Source organism: Pyrgilauda ruficollis, unplaced genomic scaffold, assembly GCF_017590135.1.
Source record: "Pyrgilauda ruficollis isolate IOZ18807 unplaced genomic scaffold, ASM1759013v1 scaffold2, whole genome shotgun sequence".
NCBI classification, from domain to species: Eukaryota; Metazoa; Chordata; class Aves; order Passeriformes; family Passeridae; genus Pyrgilauda; species Pyrgilauda ruficollis.
The window spans coordinates 7298046-7319174 of NW_024519206.1; the positions used below are offsets into that span (position 1 = coordinate 7298046).

A 21129-nucleotide genomic window follows, 5' to 3' on the forward strand; every position below is an offset into this window, starting at 1 on the left:
TTCACGGTTAATTAGAGGAAACACTCCCTATGTCTCCCACTGAGCTCAACTCCTAATGTTTCCCGAAGACAGAAAGGATACGAAAACTCCAACCATCGGGCAGGGCTAGGAACAGAGACAGTCACCCTTTAACGATAGTTTTCACTATATTAAGTGTGAGATAATTCAACCACGAGACAGGTTCTTATGAAACCGTGCTTAATTCATTTTGCTGCCAACAGAACTCCTGCTGACGTCTCTGTGCTGTGTCACCCAGCACTGAAAAATGCTTCTGTCACACTGAAGGGCACTTTAGCATATCTCAGGCTTTCTGACAAACATTGTTCTCACAAAGGAAATACTTCATCCTTTCTTATGCAGCTCTTTGAAATCAAATTTCAGGGCAAGAATCACTCAAGAGGAAAGAGAAAGTTGAATGAAAGAACTTTGGTGAATGGAAATAGGAAGATAAAAACAAGCAATAAGCAAAGAAAATTTAGCCAATTGCAATTCAAAATTATTTGCTTCACTTCAGAAAACTACCAGGTGAAGAAAACTTTTTGAGGTTGTTAAAATGAATAAGTATAACCAATAAAACCTTATTTGTTTTATTAAATCAGTTATAAAAGCTTCAGTGTTACTCTTTCTTGCTGACATATTCTTGCATACTTGCTGGATCTGACCTTATAGTCTAACCAAAAATATGCAAAACAAATGATCTTCCAGGAAAGTTCAGCAATTCAGTTAAGTGGAGGGGATTTAATAAATAAAGTAGCATTCTACTTTTGTAACAGTTAGCACTTGAAGATTTGCATGTGTTCCATTTCCAAAAAGAATAGGGATTAAATTTTAATCTCATTAAATTCACCATGTAAGTGATTCCAATGCATACTGTAAGTTTCACCCTGAAATTCTATTTCTGTGCACATCTTGTTTTCCTCATGTTTTTGTGGTTGGCACCTTATTTATCTGACTAAGTGTGAGTCACTTTAATATATATATTGTTTTTAGTACTTTAGAGTTTATGAAGCATTTGCCTGTGCAGATGTCTGAACATATTGCTGTACAAGTGCAAATATCAATATGGTACAGGGTTCTTCAGAATTTTTAAATTAATAGGTTTCTGTTTAGGATATTATGTAACTGATAGAAATTATTTATACTCATTTCTGAAATACAAAAGAAATCTCTGACTATATTATGACTCCAACAGTATGTCACTAGTATTACACTGAATAGATCTGTAAATTCATGCTGGTTAAGGTAAAAGGAGGAAAAGCTATATAAAAAAGGAAGCAAAAGGAGAAGAATGTTAAATAGGCAATAGCAATGAACGAAAAGAAAAAAATGGAAAAGAGGACAGAAAAGGAAAAAAAACACAGTCAGGGAAATAGAACATTTAATATATATGTCTATACAAACATGCAAGAATTTATTGGCAAAAATTCATTACCTGCCCTTTTGCAACTGCTGTTCTCTACTAGATGGCTATGTATGCTTCCCCTCTTGGAGACCCACAGTAATTTTCCAGCAGTTGTTTTGTTTATTCTTTTTTTTGTTTGTTTGCCTTTTTGATTGTTTTGTTTCTTTTTTTTCGGGGGGGTGGTGGGGGTGTTTCTTTTTGGGGGGACAGGAGGGAAGGGAGGTTTTTTTTGTTGTTGTTTTTAGGTAACAAGAACATGGCAACCTATTTTTGACATCTGAACACCTCTGTCCATTACTCCACCATGCATGTGTTTTCTTAATTTCAGTTCACAGTCTACAAAGCTACTAAATCTACTTAATCCTTGCTCAGCTGTAAGAATGACTGCTGTTAAATCTGCAACATTTCCTTTGCCCAAATGATCACGGAAGCCCATTAGGTGAATTGAACACACCTCACTTTGGCCAAAAGGCACTATCCATCAGTTTCTAAATTATATTTATTTGATCTGTTTTTCTTTCTTTTGAAGTTCGTTCCCTGAACAGTCTTAGTTTTAAGTCAGATTGGTTGTGTGGATGGCATTTTTGGATTTTTGAAATTAATGGATTACAGATCACAGAAGGGGTAAGGCTGGAAGGGACCACAGCTGGTCCATCTGGCCCAACCTTCCTGCTCAAGCAAAGGCCATCCTGGAGCACATGGCACAGAATTGCATCCAGACAGTTCTTGAATATCCCTAGTGAGGGAGATTCCACAATCTCTCTGGAAAATCTGTTCATTTATATGTTTTAGTTCTCAAATTATTCCATATACTACTTTCTTCCACCTTCTAGAGATCATCAAGTAAGGGAGCCAAATGAACAAAAAAAGTCCTGAGTCTTCTAGGTTCCATGCTCCAATCTCATGCACAATCACCTGCCCACCTGCCCCTCTGGGCTCAAAATTATCCTCCTTAACTGAATTCTGACTGAATTAAGGCAACTGACTACACTCAGGTGGTTTGATATGCACGTTTGCTCATTTTGGTTAAAAATAAAACAGAGGTTTTTGTCAGTCATGGCTATTTTAATATACTAATTGCATCAGTAGTCACTCAAGATTAAAAATTTAATAGCTAAAACAATTATTGAAGACAAAGTAACAAAAAAAACCCCACAGAATTTGCCAAAGAATACTTGTCTTTTCTTTCATGCATTTTAATTTGAGGCTTCAGTGCCAAAACATATTAGAAGCACTGAGCCACCTGCTTTATTTTCTCCTTTTCATTAGGCTTACTCTGAATATTCATAGTTCTCAACAGACGGATTAATACTAATGTTATCTTGCATCATTGATCTCTCTCTGAAATAAAGGAAAACAGAATATCTAGCACTTCCCAGATTATGGTCTTCTGGCCTATAAATATAACATTAAACCTAAAGTTAATTTTGAACACTGTATATTAACCAAATATTTTTTTTTTGGCTTTCAAAAATGACATTTCTGTGGTTGCTATGGAATAAATCTTGCATAAGTTTAAAGTTTCTTTTAAACATAAAACAGCTTTAGTTAGGTCAGGTAGTTTTCGGGATAGGCTCAGCCCAAATCAAAACCATAATACTGCAGTTCAGCGATCCAAGTAAAAGATCCAAAACAAAAATTGACAATATTTATATTTTTTTAGTGCCCTGAAAATGGCCCCACATGGGACTATAACACAATTAGCCACCCATGAATAAAAAGAATAATTCATAAAGCAACAACACAAAATGTCAGATTCAATGATAAACATTTACACTGTCCTATCTTGAATGAAATAATATTTCTTGTATATATTTTAAAAAGTAGTCAGCATGCAGTTGTCTGAACTGTTTCTTAATATTCAGTATTTATATATATATATATAAATTTTTTATAAATATATAAAAATTACTTATATATATCAGAGGAAATTCTGCATACCTTTTTTCAACCACCTAAATAGTTTTGGAAAGTTGAGAACCTGCCGGTCTGCTTGACTAATATCTTTGTACTGAATTCTCCAGAAATGTCTAGCACTGCAGTTCATAGGTGTCCCAGTAGCTGAAGGAAACCAGGGTCACAGAAAGTCACATAGGCAGTCTGAGAAATCATTGAAGATTACCATAAAAATTGTAAATGTACAGACTTTTATTTCTGACCAGTTACCACCTTTTCTGACCAGTTACCACCTTCCCAAGACCCTAGATAAACACTTGCCACACAACCTTTATGGTGGCATTCATGGAGAGAAAAGCTACTTTTTTCATGGGAATGGACATGAGAAGTAATAAATGTATAAAGAATATGTTACTACAGTACTTGAGCTTTTAGGTGTTTCTATTTTTTTTTTTTTTATACTGGTTGCTAAACTGGAGCCCTGAACCTCCAGCTTGGGCCCTAGCTTGTAAATAAGTGATTCCAAGTAGTATTTCAAAATAGCCAGTAAGAAATACTGAGGAAAATTGCACACAAAAACCTATAACCTCTTTGGATCATGTATGCTCTATTAACTACAAAGGCATATTGCCTTCCAGGAATAACATAAATGAAGAAGCCAGAGGAAAACAGAACCTTATATTTGGGAACTGCAAGGAAATGATTATTTAGTCAGGAGATGCATCTGTGCTGACAAATAGGTAGATAGATCCTGAAATTGGTAGATAATTTCAATGAAGAATAAAATATGTAGCCAAAACCAACAAAAAATGTTTAAGCAAACAGTTAATTACTTGTTAACACATTAACCAATTAACATTAGGGAACAGATAAGCCAAACCTGTTGATCAACTGGAAAGATAAATCAAAATGTGTTAGTGGTTTTTAATACATGGATTCCTACTCTTCACTTTAAAAAAAACCCCAAATACTAATTTGAATTTAAGTTTTCAGGACAGAAAAAGCTCCCTTTCTCTGAAAAGAACACTATACCTGTAGTTTACTAACAAGACTAATAAATGGTTCCCTGCAGCACTAGAGTGAGTCTCCTCTTTTGGAAACAGAATTAGAGAAATATTTAGACAGTACTACCACTGAAACATTTTTAATCAAATGACAATGAAGGTGGACTGGCTGCAGCAGGAGCAACAGCTTGTTTTGGTTGGTGGTTTAGACCCTATTGAGAAAATTTGGAAACTGAATTAAGAGATAAAAGCCTTTGGAAGAGCAATTTTGTAATCACTCTAAAAGAAAAGTGAGCTTTATTGCCAAAGAAGCAAGTAATTTTAAATGAAAAAGAACCCCACAAAATTTCATTCTGCCATGACTAAAGACTAAAAATATAACTCTTGTCTCCTTCTTGTAAGCAAAAAAACCCAAAAACATTTATCTGTTGAATTAGCAACTTTAATGCATTAAAATTATTCTATTTTGGTTGCATCAGAAACAAAAGGCAACAAAGACAAAAAAAGTGAAGGAATTTTTCTGGCTGCACTTTGGTTTGGGCTTGATACATAGATTTCCAGTCAAGTGAAATAATTTTAATTCTTATGATAGAGAATTTTTAGTAAGGAGTTACCCCGAGTCTTTGGAAGGTCATGAAACAGTAGGAAAAAAAAATAATCTTACAGTCTGCTTTCATTTTTATGGGAGCCAAGACTCCCTTACAGATATATCACAGGGAAACATCCTTGCCATTTTATTCTTAATTGCTTTAGTATATAAGTCACCATTATTTTTAAATTACAGGGAAATTTAAAGAACACATGACTATGTGCACTTATGAATAAATAATGCCTTTGAAGGTTATACTTTGCAGGAAGTTGTGGCCTAATATAACATCTAGAATATGTAATAGTATCCATCATTGTTGGCTAAGACAAATATCATAGAAGTCAAAAAGCAGAGTTCCTACAACAGTCAGTGGAAGCTGCTTATCAAATTATGTATCCTGCATGGACAAAATAATAGCATTCTCCACACTGTATAAGTGAAGATTTTAGTAAATCCAAATACGAAGCAATTAATTACTATATTTAAGTAGTATTTATTTCCCCCAATAAATACTATTCCTTCTTCACAAAAAAGAATGCCAGTTGCTTTCATTTTTTTAACAATAGTTACACCAGTGATGAAAGAAGACATTTAGCCTGTGTTAGCATTGGAAAAAAAATACCCCAAACATTTTACTTTTTATGTGTTCTTTTTCCTGTTTCACATCAGAACTTTCTATAATTATGCCGCCTAATAAGCTGGATAACATCAAAAGGAGTATTATTTTTTAATGGTCATTTCCTTCCATCAAAGCACTTGGAAAACATCAAACCTGAATTAAACAAAAGAACAGGCAGCTGAGGAGAGCAAGAAGCGTCAGCAAAGTTTCTCTTCATTGAGATTCCATAGCAACTACAGTTAGCTTATACAACAAATTACTGTGAATTTTAAAGCTGTGTATTTCTACATCAGAGCCCCAAATTTCAGCTCACAAGAAGTGTGCAGGGGATCCATCAGTAGCAATGCATGATGAAAAATGGTCATGCTCATGGTGCTGGGAAGGCACCTCAAATGGCACACAGCCCTGAAATTCAACCACGTTTCCTTTGGATTGTGCCTTCACACACCTGGCAAGCAGGATCAGTGAACCATCCAACCATCTCAGACAAACCAACTAAGAGAACCTCTGTAGCTATGTCATACCAATTCCATCTTTGGGGTTCCTTTCCACCCCCAGATTCTGCCACATAAATTCTCATTGAAGGTAAGAGCTTTTTTCATAAAGGCTTAGCCCCGTATTTTGACATGGCAAAGCAGCTGTGATTAGCCATGGTGCATGCACATGTGGGAAAGTCACAGGCCTTTCTTTGGGTTCCAGCAAAGGCCAAGGTAGCTGCTGCCACATACTGCAATCCAGAATTCCTCATGCCTTTATTGCCCATTATAAGAAGACATAAAAATGCTGACTTCTCACATCACAACCAGAATTTTATTCTGGGTTTCTGTGATCCCATAGGATTTTCAAAATAGCATTAAAAATGACACACTAACTTGTCTGTAAAAAGATACTTCCAATTAATTCTCCAGGCCGACCATCAAGGAATGGAGCTCTTTTCTGGGGAGCCTAATGGCAATATTCTGCGAAAATAATCAAGAAAGTAATTAGACTAAAGTTAATTTGTTATCTTCACATGATGCCACAAAGTTTTACAGTGAAGGAAAATGTTATATATTGTTTATATATTTGTATATATTGAATTTTACCCAGTTACAGTTTGTCTGATTGATTTGAACTTTGTAACAACTGTAGAGTGAACTACCTGAACCTGTGAGTTATTGCATTCATAAAGGAGAAATGAGTGTTTTCACTTGGTGAATCATAATTCTTTCATATCCTCTATTCTTTCTAGGATGAAGTAGACTGTTTTCAGCATTAATTACTTCAACATTCTGCATCAGCACAGTAAGATATTTGCCCTGTATTACAATAGCTTATATGAGCATATTGCTTATATAGCAAAACTCCCTAAATAACTCTGTCAGTCTGCACTTATTTGGCATTCAGAAACACTCTGAGGAAAAGACATTCGTATTTAGCAACATTTTCTTATTAAAAGAATTAAAACAAAACTTCTCTTTTATGGATATTTTTTCGTTGTTTTCTAATGTAATTTTCTAAAGAATTTCCAGCATCCACAGCAGTCAAGAAACAAGTTGTACCATGCAGTCCGTAGGCCAAGGCATTAAGGGAAGTTTAGGTATAACTCCTGCTGATACTTCAGGTAGAGGGAGAAGAAAAATAAACCACATTTGGATAGCCTACTCTTCTCCTTTTAGGTAATTTACTGCATAATTAGACAGAGAGTGTCTTTATAATCTCTGGAATACCAAAAAAATGCCTGCTGCATCTCTTATTAATGGTGATTATGACCTATTTAACAGCATAAAAACTTTTCTAGTTTAAACAAATAAAGTGGTTACTCTTTTGCCTACACTCTATTTTAAGATTCGTCTTCACGGACCCCCTGGCACTCAAAGTGCTTTGAATGTTTCACACAGTTTTGCAAACCAAGTATTTGAGTAAACCAAATTAAACATAAGTAGTATTTATTTTTCATTCTTCTTTGCACCATGCAGTGTCTACTACACAGAATTCTCCCTTCCCACTACGTTTCCTCTCAGAAGAGTCATTGGTCATGTATATTGAAGGATAACAAATTCTTACTTTTCCTATTTTGTGCAATCACTGAGCTCAGAAATCAAGCCTTAAGCTAAAATTTTACTATTGGACCAGTAAAAGCAAAGTGTTATTTGAACTACAGATGCTGGAAAATACCAGTGCTATTTTTTTCAGAGAGATTTGTAACCTAATGAATTAAAGTAATTTCATTATTCTGCAGCCACACATGCAATTTATGTGCTCCAGAATGATAGCCTCTACTAGCAACCGCAGTAAAGACAAACTAATAAAAAACCTCTGCTTTATGCTTTCCAGAAAGCAGACACTACACTGACATCAAAACAGCAAGTTTAAAACTAGAGGGCAAAGGGTTTATTGTGTAATCTGGCATCAAGCTAAACACTGTCTGGGCACACCATATGATTTTTCTTCATCAAGACTGTTGTCATTTTGCTGTGCTTTCCACTACTTTCCTCTTGAAAGTGGTTAATTTCATTACACTCCAGAAGTAAGGGTTAGGATGTAGGAGTTTGAGGAGGTAGCATGAAGATAATTTTAAAACAAACAAAAAACTTTTCTAGTGAAAGATTTTGGCAGAAAAAATTAAGAAACCAGATTCACTTGTGACAAGTTGACCCCGTTTTCCAACTCAAATATGACTTTATGTTAACCTCAAAATAGAGTCATAAGGAAAAAAACCATAATTACGTTTCCATAGCAAAACCCACAAACATAAAAACCCTTTTAGAAATACTATAGAATAAAAATTTATTCCTTTTAAAAGTAAGAATTACTCAGTAAGGGCTGGGAAAGGGCACAAGAATTGTAAGAATTTCAGCTACAAGTATTTTCCTGTACCTGGATGATAACAGAGGTTTGCATTTTAGGAAATTATGCTTATAGCAGTTTCACCAGACAAAGGATCATGAATTCTTATTGGCAGCCTATTTGCACTCACTTGCAGCTTTTTATAAGGACAAAAAGATCTGGAAAAGAAGATTTCTAGGGTCAAGATAGTGTACCTGAACATCAATCCCCTTAGTATATAACTTATTCCCAAGGTGTTACTCCTATTTAAAAACACTAAAATAATGTTCAGATTTCTTTCAAGGCTTCGTTGCCACATCTATCACTGTTTCCCATCAAGTCCAACACTGACTCTGCTTTTGTTGTTATCACCTGTTTCCTGATAGAGGAGAAATCAGGGGGAAAAAAATCCAGAAACACACTACAGAACCCAAAAACCCAAACTCCCCATAAAACTCTAACATCCCATTTGTTTAAATTTTCATTGAAGTGAACAAAACGTAAAGATTCTCTTTTTTTGTTGTGCAAGTATGGCCCATGAAACTTCTTCTATAGCTTCAGTGAAGCCTCTCTGCTATGATATCTTCATGTTTATTAATAATGTCTATAGACTATGTATATTTGGTGAGATGTTAAGAAGGAGAGCCTATGACAAAACTAGCAGGCAAGACACTGTTTTTGTAAAATATGGCTCTTATATTTCCTCAACAATTTTTGCTCCCTGCTAAGCTTTATTTGCATACTTTTTTTTTGCATTTCTGTATCATATATACCTAGCAAAACAAGAGAATCTTTTCTTTTCAGATATCAGCATTTCCACTGATGTACTTTAAAAAATTCAGTGTTTCTAGTATTTGATGCATAAAAAAACCCCAAACATTTGATAATTTACAGTCCTTAAACAGGGAAAAATACTCAGTGCTTTGCCCTATAGCTCATCATCTCTTCCTTTGTCATCATACTCTTTTATTTTCCTTTTAGCTAATTTCCTTGGGTACTTAAGAGAAAAAGAGTTGCCAATAATGGAGAAACAGCCATAAACCCCTACCAAACAAGAGCCAAACCTGAACCACACTTAAATCAAGCATTTCTCTAGGCCTTTACAAAGGAAGTGAAGTTTCAGTTACCAGCAGATAAGTAGCCTGTAAAACAAGGAGTAAAATAGACTCAATCTTTAATCTCCTTTGAGAAATCCCGCAGAAAATAGTGACCTCTAAGTTTAAGACTTGACTTTTAAAGCATTTTATATAATTCCAGTAAAATGTAAATTCACACACAGAATTCCAGTGTATTATTAAGAATCTTGGTGATCCCTAACAGAGTCTCAAATTGTTAGATTATAAAATTAACCAGCCTCTAGGGTGTTTCAATAGCATTCATCTGATTTCATTTGTCTTGCATCAAAATCTCCATTGCACCCCAACAGTCACAACTTGGGCTGCTAAGCACTACAAAAGACACTTCCTCAGAGGAAGAGACTTTAAAAAAGGTCAACAATCAACATTATGTATTTCTAACCACATATATGCACAATGTTGAAGATCACTGGTAGCTTAACATTCTGTAGGTCTCACCCTGAGGAACTATCCATAAATTTCACAAGAAGTGTTGCTAAGTTGAAGTTATACAGATATATAAAGAAGCCACAGAATACAATATATTAGCTGTCCTAACAGCACTTAATGTTACATTATCTCTGCTGTCTAATATTTTGCAGTGCCAAAGTCTTAAAAATTTCAAGTAAGTTAAATTTAACATCTTCACCCTGCCCAGCAAGCCACTGAATTTTATGAGCATTTTCAGCATGTACTCTCAGCGTGAAATTCCTTTTAAAAAGCAGGCAGACATATGTACCAGTTTAAACTAACAGAAGGATACACTTCCCTGCTTCACAAGAAAGTTCAGCTGCTGACAAACAAGGTGACAGGGATAAGGTCTTAATTTGAGTAAGACAGTGTCTTTCCCATATCCTTCCCCCCCAGGCTGGAAATGTAACCTGTAACAATCAGCAGCAACTCCACAGTAAGTTTGTGTTGAGTTCCAACTGCACTTTGCAGTTACAGAAAGAAATATGAGACAGGTTATTAATTTATCTAAAGGAGATAAAGACAAGTCTGAGCCTCAGACAGATAATATTCAGTAATATTCCCTCTCTGCTGGACACCGTGTTATTGATTCCTGGGGGGCATGAGAGCGGTGGTGTCAGGTCAGGAGAAAATTACTACAATGCTATTTTTGCACTAGAAACACAGACTTGTGCCTTTTGACAGCCCTGAATAGTTTAAATAGGCAAAATATCCAGAGATAGTATTGTTCTTTTTGTGGTAACTATATTTGTGACACACAACCTGTACTCCTCGCATATGCTCCCTGTATGTATATTCCTTCATTTTTCATGCTTATCTCATTAAAAACACTTCTATTGAAGCCATATCTGGAAGTTTCTTCAATCCAAAGCTACATCATATTTTTTCCCTCTTTTTTTCTTTTTTTCTCGGGGTTTTTTGTTTTTTGGTTTTTTTTTTCCCTGTTGGCATCTGGAGATTACAGACACCTGGGCTAAAATACTTATACATATTCAGCCAAATATGCAATATTTGTCCTCAACAGGCTGTTGTAACTACCTCAGTACTGACATTGCTTACCACATGACAGTACATTTTCCCTCTGTAGCCTCTCTCCAGTGGAGGAGCTATGGCCTACACTACAGACCAAAAAGAACATGGAAACCTTGACCAGTGACTGTGGAGGGATACTTGCAGCACTTCAGTGTTGCTATCATGAATATTTATTTGAACCTTGTGCCAAGGGTTTGAGTGCACTGAAAAGGATTCAACCGACCCATTTCACCTGAGACCTCCACTCATTTGGTCTCAGTTCAGAACAATTCGCTGATTAGAAAAAAAAAAAAAAAAACACCAAAAAACCCAACCAAACCAAAAAAGCTAACGAAGAAACCACAAACCACAGTGGAAAGTCATGAGACGTGACTGATCAGTTACACATGCACGATTTACCAGGAAGTATTAATAAAGAAAAGCAAATTCTTCTGTGACAAATGTACTCAAGAATAACTACATTGAAATCAATCTTCCAGAAAGTTGAGTTTTAGGAAAAAAACAAAACAACTTTTGACAGTTTTTATCTAAAATGTGTTTGAACTGACCTCTAGAGTATGATTCAAATCATATTAAATTTGCAGCATACAACTATAAAGAGACCATTCTGTGACACACAGTTTGCAGCCTCAGGATAAGAGAAACAAATATATTTGACAAAGAAAAGCTATTAAGAAAGGTGCCAAGGATAGAAAAGAGGCAGGTACAACCAGGGCAATAAGCAATTTTCACAGCATATGCCTATTTTTCTGCTAGTACATAACTTAATTACTTCTAAATTACTGTTACAGTGGAAAAGCAAAGCTCCTTTGAAGGTCTCCTCCTAAGCCTTCTTTTAGTCCTCCTGTAGCCATCCACTCTTCAAAGGGATTTTCCTCAGGGGTTTGGCTAAACAATGCAAACACTTTGGTGCAGTTTATTTTACCTGATGGAGTTTTTACAGATAACCACAAATAAGAGTCTAGTAGGATTCTGAAGCACTGATAAGTCTCTAACAACAATCTCAAATGTTCAAGTCCTTTAAATTCTGGCCCAGGAATAGAGACTCTTGAACTGGACTAAATTACCTAAAGTGATATTTAGCATATCAATTGGCTGGATGGTCCTTCACCCACAGATTCTACTTCCCTCATTTTCCAAGCTCAAAATTTGTCTCAGTTTTTCTTTATCTCTATTCATTTTGGCCATAAAATGAGAACTAATTTTACCTATAAGAAACCCAACCCTAAAGCAGTGCTCTACAGGTTATACAGAATATATATATAAGTCTTTAAACTTCAACTGTCTTCAAGACAACTTTGAAACTAACTTAAGACATCAGTAAAAGATGAGTTAATAAGTGCTCAATATATACTATGTATACTGAAGTACTTATTAAAGCAATATAACAAGGAATTTAGTTTCAAGTATTATTAGTGCAACATTATAGATTTTGACATGCCAAAGTTTAAGTTAAACGGGTTGTATTTTTTTTTCTTTTTCTCTATGTTTTAAAAGAATAAATAATCTCCACCACCAAATGAAACAAAAAAAAAAGACAATTTAGACAGCAGTAAGCTGCAAAAAAGTTCTTCCAACTCTGGTACACAGGCAGAAAAGGACAGTCAGTACCCACAGCACTTCTGCACTGCTCAGTTCATGTCAGTGATCTTTTTTATTTATCATGGTTAAACTACAGCAACAGTACCTGATTTTTGCAAAAGATGCACCATATATCTTCTTGAGATCTGCAGCTGCTGGTCACATCCAAAAGCATCAGAGAGGTATAAGTCTATAATTCAAAAGATGCACCACATATCTTCTTGAGATCTGCAGCTGCTGGTCACATCCAAAAGCATCAGAGAGGTATAAATCTATACCATCAGTAAGAGACTCTGTACCCTGGTTTGAAGAACATCTGGCAATATCAGTATCTGAAGCCATTGGCATACTGCTTTTAATAACTCTTCTGTCCCAGAGAGGCAGGAAATTACAGGTAACTCTAAGTTATACAGAAATCTAAGATGCCTTAAGTCCTGGCATCCTTGCCACTGCTTGCCTTCAGGAGTAATCTGAATCAGTCCAAACACCTCCTCTCTCTGAAAGAAGACCAAAATCTGAATTAGACATTAGCAACCACTCTTTCCTCTTCCCTATGACCTTCCTAAGTCATCTGCCTGCCCTGCAATAATACCTTCCATGACTCCTCCACAAATGCTCCTCAGCTGGTACCAGAACATCGCCTTCTACAGCAGCTACTTCCTGGACTTCATCACAGCAGGAGATCATTAAGCTCTTCATTAATCCTGCTATTTTATCCTTCTGAAAGAAAGAGTCCATGGCTTAGGAACACACTATACAGCTTTTTTCAGATCCTGAGGTATCAAACTTAATTTTTCACAGGTTCATATGGAAAGCACTTTTTTTAAAGTTAATTTATGCTTTCATCAGTGATTTATGTTTCATCTCCTAAATAAACACTTTGTGAGACCGCAAAAAAATTCTTTAAATTGTTGGAGGATTAGATTTTGTTTCCATTTTCTTAGAGGATGTGCAGCCAGATAACCTATGAAATGTAAACAGATTTTCTGACCTTAACTGCTGTTAAAGGAATTTACATAATTCTATGTAATTAAAGAAAACATTTATGCAATGGAAAAAATGGCAGAATTTTTTAAAAAGACATTTAAAATTATTTACAAGTACATGACATGAAAAGATGTGAATTGTTTAGTATAGCTTCAAACAAATAGTATTTCCCTGACATGAATGACAGTGAGCTAAGCAACGAAATGACACACAGATATACCTTACATCCAAAGTAGTTTGTCTTCTAGAAATTCAGTTTCACATCCTTGAAACCTTTACCTTTAATTTTACGGTTGCTGTCATACATGCAATAAAGTTTTCATGATAGATTACTCAATTAAAATTTGTAATGGTACAAATACATTAACAATCAGGGCATTAAGCTGGGGTTTTCCGTAGCTGTAAATTGCTTTACTATGGCCTATTTTTTTATATTTCTTTTCACATAATCACCTCAGAGAAGTGAACTGATAGACTGCTAATCTTTTGTCACTTCTGATATAACATTCTGGAAGTAATCACAAATCTTTGTCATCCATCTTTCTTCAGAATTCCTCTTCACATGTTCATGGTTTTTTATTTCCTCTGAAGTAGTCTAAACAGACATGAAATCATGAAACAAACAAAGGTAATTGTTATTCATAAACATTCATTAGCTAATTAATTCCAGATATTTCATGATTATTCATCAACAAATCATGAACTGAAGTGAAATGAATTATTCACAATTGGTTTATGTCTTCAGCATCTTGCATTAATTATTAAAGTGTTGATTCCTTTTGAGTCACTGGTTAGTCTCTGTCGTGGTTAACAAGGATGGCATACACTGTGACAAAAATCAGAGTTCCAGAGAGTCAGATGCAGAAAGAATAACTTTAAATTGCTTATTTTATCCTTAATCATTTATATATCATTATTTATAAGCTGAAAAGTCACCTGTATAAGCATGGTAGGAACTATTTCCCTTTCTAAAATTAAAACAAGTAAAGACCATAAAAATATGGTAGGAAATTATAGTTTTTAGTTCCGCCTCTCTTTCTTAAAGAAGAAATAAAATTATGTTTGAGGGTTTTCTTTACAAGCAACTAAGTAAAAAATACACATGCCTAAATATAACTGTATTTTTCTCTCTGAAAAGTACAGTTCACCAGCTGATGTTTTGTATTTACATGGAATATAAAGGAGAAAATGCAATAAAATATAAATGGAATAAAGTATAAATTTTTTTCTGATTACATTAAAACTCATCTATTCTACTGTTTGGTTTGGAGATTTTGAGGTTTTTTGGTTTTAGTTTTTTATGGTTTGTCGGGTTTTTTTTTGGTTTTTTTTTTTGTGTTTGTTTGGTGTTTTTTTTCCACAAAATATGTCCATTATAATTTACCTCCTATGTACTTACAGAAAAGCAGGTGGGTTATACAAGGAAATAGAATCCCATATGCATTATAAAGACCCACCTGCAAAAGTATGACCAGTGTTAAAGGAAAAAAAAAGTCACTTTTTTGTTTTAAATATATAATAAATATCTTTTGTGATAAGAGTTTGGGGACGGTGGTGAAATTTACGTATCAAAAATTGTGAATCTATTTCCCTTGTTTTATGTTACTAACAAGGTTCTCTTCAATACAATGATCTGTCCCTTCCACACACAGAGGAAAAATGGCCTTTTGTTGTATCTCTATTTTCACTTATTTACCTTATTCATGTATACCAAACTGGGAATAGCTAAAATCCTCTTTTATGACCCTAAATATCTTCAGATTAAAATTTCCTAGAAATTATTATTTTTTTTCCTGACAGTTTCTTTCTTTCTTTTTTTTTTTCTTTTTCCTGACTATACTATGTTATTGCTCCTTGTAATTTTAAAGAATTGTAACAAAATATTTTCTTTTCTCCTTTAGGAGCTGCAGTTGTCTTTTGTTGGCATTACTTGGAAATATTTTACTTTGCTTGTTTAAAGCAATGTCTGGCTAGAGTCCTTCCTTGGTTAGAGTAGTTTTTAAATTTTATATAACTTAAGGCGCTTAAAGGCTTCCAAGGCAGAAGTGGGAAAGGCAGAACATCTCACCATGTACTAAGTGTCAAGGAATCCCTGTGGGTTGAATCCCTGCTGTCTGAATTGTTGCCTTTTCTTGATGGCTCATTGAAGCAAAGGTGGGTGTGAAGCCCTGCTGGGTGCATGCTGCTTTCCACTGGGAGGAAAGCCAGAGTGGAATGGAAAATACACCAGGTCACGTTCTGTGTACTGCAATACCAGGGGATCAGGACTCTGATGTACATCATGGAAGGCATCTCTCCACTTGAGAAAGCATTTAAGAGAAACCTCTCCTGTGCTTCTTGTAGAAACAACTCAAACATTTAAGATTGGAAATATATATTAGATCTTTCCAGAGATTCAACAAAGCACATTTTGACATGGAGTTTTCATGGCATTGCTGTGTAATAAAGAAATTATAGATATTGTTCTCAGATAAATTACAAAGTTATAAAAATACTTGCAATTGCTACAACCAGAGAATTACCATTAATAGTCACTAAATGTCAATAGCATTAGAGAGCGGGGGCTTGAGCATGCAACACATTTGGATTATGGAAAAGGACATGGAAAGAGTTCCTATAGACATGCCCAAGTTAAAAGGTTAATAGTAAGGTAATTTGGCTTGTTATAAATATCTTGCACCAAAGGGTAAACTAAGAAAAATTACTTTGCTGTGGACTAAGGTTTCCTGCTTACTGGTCCATAATCTGGTTTTCTATTAGTCAGGCTTTAAAGATATCTACAGGTTTGCCACTGTTATAAACTGACAGCTCCAATTGTTCTTGCTTCTGTTATGAACCCCTAACCTTTTCCTCTGGCACCTTTTATAGTACTGAAATTTTAAAGAAAATATGTGTGAAACTCCTGCAATGGGAAATATGACTTTCTAACCAGACAAGTGAGGAGTGTTGCTATAGTACTTACAAATAAGCATACATACAGAGGCAGGTGGCACAGATGATGCAAATCCCAAAATGAAGAATTCCATGTGTCACCAAGATAAATTTTTTGACCTTATGAAATCACATGCACACAAAAAAATCAATGAAGGATGAGCTAAAGGAGAGCATGGTTTAATCCTAAATACCCAGTTTACAATTATTATATCAATAATTTAATTATCAAAAACAGATATATGTGTAAAAATATAGCCTTGCATTCTGTTTTCTTCATCTACACAGTTGCAATTTGGTATTTTTACCATTTTTCACAATTCTTTTCCACAGGTATCTTTTTAATATATAATATAAAATAATATATAATATCTGAGCTCTTTTAAGAATTTCACATCACTGTTTCTTTAAATAAGAATATTCTACGGGAAAATAGGAGATTGTTGCTTGGTCTGTTCTAACACCTTTGTGTCACAGTGAAACCTCAATAATCTCAAATTAGGAGACAGAAACTCTTCCAGACTTAAGGCAGAATCCTGACCTGCTGAGACAGAGAGTAGAATCTACATGTCTTCACAAAAAACCCAAAGCAGGCTGCGTGTCATTGGAAATACACCCTGCCCAGAATGCTGCAAACAGGCGAGGCCAGGAGACTGGGCAGGAATCCCAAAGGAGCATTCCATGCTTTCTGTGCATTCCACGTTTTCTGAAGCAATGCTTGGTGACAATAATCCTACACTTCTGCGACAATCTTGACTCTGAAAGGCTTACAGATAGAACAATTATGTGCTGAATTGTGCTCTTCTGACATAAGAAAAAATACATAGGTTATAAGGACAGGTTAAACAGAATCAGAAGTTATCTATATGCTAAAGAGGATCCCTTGATTTGCTTGAAATCTGACCTTTTCAGGTCTTCAAGTGTTTATAGTTTACTGATAGCTTAGTATCTCACATATGAAAGTTTGGTTATGAAATATTTATTTTATCATTTTGCTTATAATTCCTAGTTGTAAAGCAGGATCCCCTTAGATATTGTACACAGACATGAAAAACAACCCCTGCCCCAAAGACTTTACAGGCCAACCATAAGAGAAAACAGATGGGCAGAGACAGATGGGAGAAGGAAAAAATGAGACTTCTATGATGGATATAGGAAATGTAATTAGGTTGATCATTTACTCATGCACTGTAAAGTTTGCCATGAGTATGACACCACAGACAGATTTTTCAGAGAAGTTCTGCATTACAGACCTGTTCTGTCTCCTGCTGTAACAAGGGCACTTCTGCCACTCAAAGCAGCACAGTTCAGGAGAAGTTACTTGCTCAGTAATTGCTTACTCATGTACACTTTGCTTAAGTGTCTCTTGGAAATTAGCCAGCTTCTGAGCCCTTTAACAGTGGGAAGATAAGGCAGAGATAGTGTTTAAAGCTTTTCCTACAATTCCATTTTGTTAATGAAGCATCATCAGTTTGATAACATTCTGATGACCGTGCTTCCTAACAAGGGAATGAGAGATAATAAAACCATATTATTTATATATAAATATATTATTATCATTATTATTATTATTTCATAAGTACTTTTCTCCTCCCCACATTATTACTTTGATAGCAGAAGGCTGAAATTAGCTCCTGACTAAAATAAATTTACAGGTCTTCAGTTGTTCACTTATATCTAGTTATGTTTGCAAAATTTTTCTGTACTAGCAACTGAAGATCTAATGATTTTGTGGTGTATTGAAGAAAATACATGAAGAATGTATTTGGTTTTGAGCATGAATCAAACTTAATCTCCACAGAAGAAATGATTAAGTTAAACAAGACAAAATACATTTGTCTTTTTTTGTTTCATACTACATGCGCAGGACATCTGCTCAGCTAGAAAAAGGACTGTATTTTTTAAGGCTAACAAAAATACCATGAAGTATCCAAATTAATCTATTGGGTTTTATTGCCAAGCAGGAATACATTTTTCTTGTCAAACACAGACATCTGGGCCTGTAGTATGAATATGGTAAATCGAATAAAGGGTTAAGTGCACTTTCTCTCTAGAATTCAGATGTCTCTTGCACCTAAAAACATATAAAAACACTCATTGCTTCCCAGAAATACTAAAACCAATACACACATGCAAATATAAATCAATAAATAATAAAGGTCATTGATAATTCAAGTGAAGAGGCACTTTGCAGTAAGCACTTTCATAATCTTGCAGTAACACTTGATATTTGAGGAATAATAAAATTTTCTGATCCTATAATTCTGAACATGGAGCAATTCACATTTAAATCAGAACTTTCTTAATGACGTTAAATTGTGATTGAAATGCAAGGTAGGCCTGACAGAAATTGCCTATCTGCCCATGTGCTGTTATGGGAGGCAACATTAAAGCACTGCAGAGCACAACTTCACTCTGGATAAAAGAGGATAACACACAGGAAAGAAGACACAGAGTCTTCAGTCACACCATCAGATCATGTAAAGTCACAACAATTTTTGATGGTCAGCAACTACCAATTCCCATGGAAAGGAATATAGGAATGGGATAATGACACTCAAACTTTACTTTAAACTCCTTTTATGTGCAATCTCCTAGTATTCACAAAAGTACCTGGAATTCTTAATGTAAGTTACACGAACCAGTGAATTTTTCTTTTCATGCACAAAACCCTAGTTGTGCTTCTCTTTGCACCAACTAAGAAAAAGGATCAATTCACATCTGGCTGCACTGAATTAAATGTAAAACTACTGGTGCCTTCAGTGTGAAGAGATTTCACTTGAAAATGTATTTTAGTCTTTCTTTTTTTTTTTTTTTCTTTTTCCTCACAGATGAGCTGTCAAGTGTCTGAGAATAAAAATAATCCATGTATTTCACGTGAAGAAGCTAGAACTAAGGTGGGGCAAATCAGGAAGCACCTTAACTGCAACAGCAACTAGAGAAAACATTCCTCTTGAAACATGCATAAGCCACATTGAGTTTTTCTTCAGCTTCAGTTATAATTTCAGATTTGAACTACATAGGTACACAAAAGGTTTCTGACAGTTATTATTACAACTAATGTTCCTTTAGAATAGCCATAAATTACAGCCCAGACAGATTTCTAGTTTATTTTTATTTTTTTGCAGCAATTTCCCCTTTCCCTTTTCTTCCCAGATTTTTCTTCTTTTCTTATCTGATGGTACCCAAATGTGGGCTGAACAAATTCACTTTTGCTGTGATATTCCTCTCTACACTGAAATGCCTGGCTAGTCTGCAAACACCTTTATATGTGCTGGCAAGGACAGCTTAATCAGGCAAGACAACTAGGAATCTGATGATTTCAACCTCACTGCAGGCTAATTTGTTCTGATTCAAACAGCTTTTTTGACTATTCTTTTACCATTTTTGATGTTCTTCACAGTTGTGCTTGTCACCTCTTAACCCATCCTCCTTATTGTCAGAGACAGAATCAAAACATAGTACTGCAGTTATGTCCTCTGGAAACACTGGGTGAGAGAGTGACAGATAACCTCTGCGCAGGTTGAATTTGGGATAGTGCAAAAATGTAGTTATTTCCACTAGATTAACAAATAACCTTGGGAAAGAAAAAGGTGTAAGAACTTGGTCCTTAATAATATAGCTATTTTGCTGAGTTGCAGCTAACTTTATATCTTTGTAGATAAGTAACTGTTCTGACAAGAAAGTGGTAAGGCAAAATAAAGCATTTCTTTAGGATTTAAACAGAATGCTTCCAAATTATGGTTTCTTGTGAAAAATTGAGGTAAACTCCACAATGTCTCTGCTTTCTCAGACACATTTTTGTCATGACATTTTCTACTTCCCCTGATGCTGCCAAATGTGTTAAGTATGTCTGTCTTTTGAATGTCTCACAAGACTGTAAAATGCTTAACAAAAAGCTTTTTGTGCTTCAAGCCTTGACTTTGATACTTAGGAAAATAACTCAGAACTGGTTATCATCTGGGCTACCTGACTTCAAAAATCCAAAAAAATCCAAAAATCCTGTTTGGCAGCTTTTTTTTTTTTTTTTTTTTTTTTTTTAAGAGTTTTGGAAGGCTAAATGGCAGGCAAAACAGAGCTTTTGTTTCAGTAACAAATTTTATTACTGCCACACTTTATGGCTTGATTCATGTCACAATTACAATGTGACATGTCAGTGTACAATGAAATACAGTCCAATGGAGCACAAAGTGTCCACAAATTCTGAAATATTCTGTTCTCACAAAATACAAACTATAAATTTCCTTGCATTTTATAAGTATTTAAATCAGCAATATACAGAAGCATTCAAAAAGAACCCTAAATTTATTACTGGTGTGATTTCAGGGATGACTTTAACTCTGGTTTCCAGTAAGGAATGGTGGAAATACATTTTTCAATAATACACGATTTTCAAACGTTATTGTTCTACATGTCCTTGTAGACATTTGAAAGGTTACAAGATTTTAATAATTTAATTTTAAAGAGAACAATTTTATATCGGAATGTATTTTGAAATATTTGGAACTAGCTCCATTTATCTTCTGATTTTATAGGTACTATCCAGCTGTGTTATGTAGGGCTTAAATGGCTTCAAGTGCTTAATAAAAATTGAGCCATTTCAAAGGAAAAGTAGATCTTACAAATGTGTCATGTACCTAACCTTAAGCCTCTAAATGTTTCACATTCTGAATTGTTTGCTTCTAAAAACCTAA

The 21129-nt window shown here is 34.9% G+C and overlaps 1 long non-coding RNA gene across 1 annotated transcript in view; it reads right to left on the reverse strand.

The window, feature by feature from the left end:
• Positions 1-12751: 12751 nt before the first annotated feature.
• LOC121352998 overlaps positions 12752-21129 on the reverse strand; it is a 55168-nt gene continuing 46790 nt past the window's right edge. Inside the window, exons 4-5 of the long non-coding RNA XR_005955020.1 lie at positions 13110-13237; positions 12752-13032 (exon numbers count right to left, since the gene is read on the reverse strand). This is a non-coding gene — a long non-coding RNA (uncharacterized LOC121352998). The remainder of the gene's footprint in view (positions 13033-13109; positions 13238-21129) is intronic.